The 6096-nt window shown below is 33.2% G+C and overlaps 1 protein-coding gene across 1 annotated transcript in view; it reads right to left on the reverse strand.

Annotated features, from left to right (window-relative positions):
* The window catches only part of LOC108751573, a 56121-nt gene extending 50418 nt beyond the window's left edge, over window positions 1–5703 (reverse strand). Inside the window, exon 1 of the mRNA XM_018491811.1 lies at window positions 5545–5703. The gene's annotated coding sequence lies outside the window, so the exon portion shown is untranslated. The remainder of the gene's footprint in view (window positions 1–5544) is intronic.
* Window positions 5704–6096: the final 393 nt, after the last annotated feature.

Here is a 6096-nt window from a genome sequence, read left to right on the forward strand (position 1 = left end):
ACGTGTTTCAGCGAATATCGAAACACTCAATTTTTTAAATGTTACGGCGTCTAAAATCTAAAAAATTAAAATTTCCCGCCAAAAATTATCGCAACGCCCTCTATGAGTAGTGTTTTGGATTCGTCTCGAAATTACCTTTTAAATGAGCCCCCACTCGCCCTATGTTGCCATTTAAGATTTTCGACCCCCCTCGTGCCCCCCCGGTCCCTTTGGAGGTGGGGGGGCGCCACCCCCCGCAGAAAGTAGATTTTTTGAAAAATCGTTTCACGTGTTTCAGCGTTTTTTTTTAATGTTGGAAGTTGTCGAAATATTTGACCGTCCCGGTACATAATTGACACCCTGTATATATTTGCAGTCATTCGAACTGCGCGTCGAATTGATTTTCCGGACTTATACTATTGTAATAATATTTTTCGCAATAAATTTATTTACAATTTTTCAGTATATTAACATCTTAATATGATGCCTGATTGAGCATCAAATTATTAAAATTGCTTGTTAATTTAATTCGTGATATTACTATAGTAGTTTAATTGTGTTTATAAGTCTGAAAAACATTTCGGCGCCCAGTTCGAATGACTACAAATATGGTAAATATATATGCAAATACATATAATATATAGTAATTCAGATTAAATTAATTAAGCATTAAAAATCTAGCTTTGACTGTTACGGCTATTACTTCTATTTTTTATTGTTAAATTTTCAAATGTACGGTTCAGTAAAATTCTTCTTGTTTAAAAAAATTTATCACAAAGGATTGAAAAGTGTATCAAGAAGTCATCAATATATGCTATTTGCTATTACTAATATTGAAATTTTGAAAAATTAATATATTCGGTAATTTATCAATATTTTGCAGTTGTTGTATGACTATGACTTAACAAAAATACTCAGAACTGCATAGATTTGGAAATAATAAACCTTTTTAAAGCATGACTTGTTAGAAGCAAGGATTACTGTAATAATAATAATAAAAATAGGTAAGGAAATAGAAATACCTAATATAATAATGAAGAAAATCCGAATATACAAAGCCCGCAGCGTGAAAATTAATTCACAAATCTTTGTGAAAGGATTTAAATAAAAAGAAAAAAATATACTATAATATTTATTAAAAAGTTTATACATTATACAGGGTGGCTTTAACTGATCACGTCACCTACCATGAACAGGTAGAGCGGGCCGAACTGAGTCAAATAGTCCTTTTCGCAATTTTCGCAATAGTTAACAAGATATTAATGACTAAAAATGGCTGAATAGTAATCTTCAATAGTTTTTTTCTCAAATACTATTAACTTTACAAAAAAACTGTAAGACTCGGTTCCGCCCGCTCTACCTGGTCATGGTGGGTGACGTGATCAGTTAAAGACACCCTGTATATTATATTAATTATATTATATTATATATAATATTATATTATATACGTTATATTATATACAATACATTACATAATTGATATATATTGTATACTGTAGTTTATGATATACTATTGTATACTGTAGTATATTATTTTGTTATATAATATAATAATACCATAATAACACTATTATAATTTAAATATTTAAAATATTAAATCGAAAATGTATGTTGTGTAAGCATAAATATTTTTATTTTTTTGTTTAAATATGCTTCTATGTATGATTAATGTATTATGATAATATATTATTAATATGTTTTGTTTTTAATTTGTTTTTCTTTGCATTTGTAATGTACTAATTTTATTTCTTGTGATTCTGATGGCTTTATTTGTATATAAATTTGTATATATATTTGTATATACAAAATTATTGAAAATCAATATTTGGTGATTTTTAGTTAACTATTACGAAAACTGCAAAATAGGACAGGACTTTTCGATTCAGTTTAGTGCGCACGAAATATTTGGCAGTCATTCTGAGACATCCTGTATAAATATATATTCAAAACAGAACTTTCAATGTTAGATTATAATTTATGATGGCGTTACTTATTACAATGACAAATCGATTCAATTCACAATAATTTCATTATTAACAGTAAGAAGCTGAAATCATAACAAAATACTAATATAACATAAAGACAAACAGAATAGTTGCGGGAAAATTACTCCGTCTATTTTTTCTGACTTCTGCGGCGTAAATTTTAGCGCGGCGTATTTGCCGGAATTACTACATACGTACTCAGCCTGAGGACTACTAATCAGTTATGTAAGCTTGGGTTTTCTAGAGACAATTACATGTCAATTAATCGCGGTGGCTATAAATAGATTGAAGAGCGTAGAGTGGTCAGCGCTTTGCTTTTTTTTCGTTTAAAGGCACGATCGAGTTGCCGTTATGAATGCTTCGAAATATTTTTTGATGGGTCAATTAGTAAAATTTTCTTCCAATTAGTTAATCAAATGCTTCAAAGCATTCATAGTGAGAACTCGATCACACCCCAATATAGGCGGACAAAGCAATATTTAGGATGCGTTTGGAGAGATGCTATTAGCACTATTTATGTCATTTTATCCCTATTTTACATCTAATAAACGATGAAGATAGAATGGCATAATAGCGTTATTTAATAGCGTCTCTTAGAACACTCCTCTTATGAAATCGTGTCCAATGTATATATACTATTCCAATTTAATCATGCACAATGTTATACTTTGAACATTCTTGTGTACGTTTGTGTTAAGCAATTGGAAAGCATTCATAAATTTGTATAATTTTGTTAAATCATCAAAGTAACTACGTAGGAATCTCAAATATGATGAGAAATGCTGTAAAAAGCTTTGACACTAACAACCAGTTTGAGCGTCCTACATAATTATTTTGATGGTGTAACAAAATTATTTTCTGATCTGTGTACATGTATCTAGTTAAATTTTTGAATACTTGAAAAACCTTTACGTATACACACACACACACACACACACACACACACACACACACAAAATCATGATAGAGTTTATTAAATTTTAAGGGATGTGCGACTTGAATGGTTCCTTGTATCGAGAAATATTATGCAATCGTTTCCACTAGTGCAAGGACTGCTTTGATAATCGAGTGACGATGATGATTACTGCAGGAAAACGTAGTGTCGGTGACCTAGATATGTCTCGAGAGGGGCGATGGCTTTTGTACCTCGATTATTGAATAACCGAAGCCAGCACGGATCGAGTACAGGTGTATAACCGCTAAAAAACGCATGACAAAACTTCTCTCTCTCTCTCTCTCTCTCTCTCTCTCTCTCTCTCTCGTTTCTTTCATAATCCGAGAGAAACATTAGTTCTCATCGACGCCAATGATAAGTACGATTTCGCGTAATTCATAGATAACGTGAAAATAAACAGAAAAACACATCTTTTTATGCCATCTTATCACTTTGTATAATATTTACGGCGGCTGAAATATAATTTAAATTGATTTAAAGAGATTTAAAGTAATTAAAGAGATTTAAATGATTTTAATTCCACTGTGTTGAGCCACTCAAAGTATCGAAGGTCAAACAGAAGAATCTCTCAATTTTGTGAATATTCCAAATCATACGCGGCAGCGTACGCGCATGAAATAGTCAGATATATGACCGTTATCGCTTTAGAACGGCGCAAAGTGGAACGGTGGCCTGATTTTTCCGATGTCATGGTTGCAGCTCCACGTGCATCGTACACAGTAGGCCGAGTTATACATTAGATGCTTTCAAATGTACAACTAATATTACCATTATCTCGTAATCTGGACTTCTGCCAGATTCTCAAAGAGGTAGCGAGCGATAGGAGAAAAGGATATCCAACATCTTTATAAATCCATATATCGCTTAATTTTGTTCTATATCCATATATCGCTTGATTTTATATACGAATTTATGTGTATTTTTCCCTCAAGCTTCTTTGAAACTTTTTTTTTAAAAAGGGACTCAGGATATTTTTAAGATTTGGCTTAATATAAATCTCCACGCTGTATCGATGTGGTTTACCTTAGAAGATATCAATTTATGGATTGGTTCTATGTTAGGCAATGGCCGAAATAGCACGATTTTATTTCAAGTACATTTAAAGAATAAGATATAGTAGTAACAATTATAAAGATGACAACTATATAATTTTTTTATGTAGAATTAATATAATTGAATAAACAATTTTTTATTGTATTTATATATAAAATCGTTTACTCAGTTATGTGTATTATTTCAATTATATACCTACATATATTACTTCTACATACATTAATTCTACATATGAAACTTACATAAGCAGTTGTTATCTTTATGATTACCATTACTATTTTGAATGTATAAATTCAGAAAAACAACATGTTTACTCTCCGCGACAACAATTTTCGTGATTGCGATAATATTTCATTTTGTAGTGACGTTTAATCCGGTGATCGGCAACCGAGCCGATCGAGCTTCCCCGAACAATAGAGAGAAAAAGGAAGGAAGGGGATGAAGGATGAATTTATAACATCGATTCCTTGTGCATTGACTCGCCGCCACTTGCCTTGGGCTTATAGCGCTGGTTCGTCGTTGATATTCCGTTTGGCTGCGCTCCAGAAAAGTAAAGCTGTAACAGTTTCCGATAATCGAGGTTACTGCACGCCATATGGACGCCTCGTGTATATTCCTATCGCGATTTCATTATAGTATTGACAACGCTGGACACAAGAGAGCATAGGAAATGTAAGCTTTCAACGGATGTATCAATATTTGTCGACTGTTGCGGATGTGACAGATGATAAAAACTATGTATCACTTGGGTGCATCCCATGCGTTTGGTGATATGATGTATAATCTGTATTTCACGATAGTTCGGTTTAAGATACAATGAATCCTTGCATAGAGGATTCTTGACTTCCTTGATTTTTATTTTTATTGTACTCGATATTTTTATTTCTTCTGTCCTATCTTTCCTATCTTAAGTCAAACGTGAATGACGTCACACATGTTCCACTAAAATCTCGGAAAATCGACAAATGGGTCACCATTGATTACATTCAACATCCAAGAGAAAATTTCACGCTTCATTGATAAGCGCCAAATCAGATGTTCTTTATCGAATCCTTTCTAAACATGTATAATAGTATAGCATCTTTTAAATCCAACTAAAATTCTGCGCTGAATTTGTTATAAATAATAATAATAAATGTAATCCTACATTAAATATAACATTAAACATAAGAGAAAAAGAAACACATTATAATATCCGAATAATCTTTGCTCCTAATATTTGTTCATCCTGAAAAAATAAACGAAAATATAATAGATATATAGAGATTCTTGCAAACCCTCACCTAAATACTTCCTCGTAAATGTTATCTTACACCGATTAGAGTTCGAATTATAGATACGAAATCAAAAAAAGAATTGCAATGTAACGTGTAATTTGAAGAAGACACGTACTATGACGTACTTGTCTTTCAGTACGTTCGCGTTGTACGAGTCAACTTGAAAGAATTATAACTGTATCGAATAAGCGACGTCTCAAATACAAAATATATTCCAGAAATATTTGCATGTAACGTAAACCTAAGAAATAAAATCCACTTCTTCATATTTTTCCTGTGTTTGTGTTTTACTTACTTCGTGCAGATGAATCTAGGATCGCTTGTATGTGAGAATATGGCACCTCTTCTGCTCGCGTCGTATTTCGGTTGCGGCCGTCACAAGATATTCTGCGGAAACGGAAAGGAAAGGAAGAAGCAAAGCTGGAAAACAATACTGAAAAGATTGGAAGAAGAACGGAGAAAGAGAAAAAGAAGAAGAAGGAGAAGAAACAGGAGTATCTAATCGTAGAAGCGTTCGTGTATGAAGCGTTTACTGAAAGCTGTTTTGACGGGGTGGAGTTCCCGCGACTACTGAACCTTTTCGAGATTCGCGTATCCTGGTCGATAAAATCACCCCTCAGCCAGCTGCCCACTAGACTAAAAGTATCGTCACCACCGACGACCACCTGGTGCGCGTTGCGCGCGCGCATACTTATACACGTTGGTCCATTTTGCGACGACACACGGCCAATGGTTCTAAACAAATCTTCCTGTCTTTCCGATTCCAGGTATCCACTTTCCCTCTGAAACATGGGACTCGCTACAAAAGAAATCCCGATTCGAGAATTCGCAATTTCTCTTTCAGTCT

This window comes from Trachymyrmex septentrionalis, unplaced genomic scaffold (genome assembly GCF_001594115.1).
Source record: "Trachymyrmex septentrionalis isolate Tsep2-gDNA-1 unplaced genomic scaffold, Tsep1.0 scaffold5, whole genome shotgun sequence".
NCBI lineage: Eukaryota > Metazoa > Arthropoda > Insecta > Hymenoptera > Formicidae > Trachymyrmex > Trachymyrmex septentrionalis.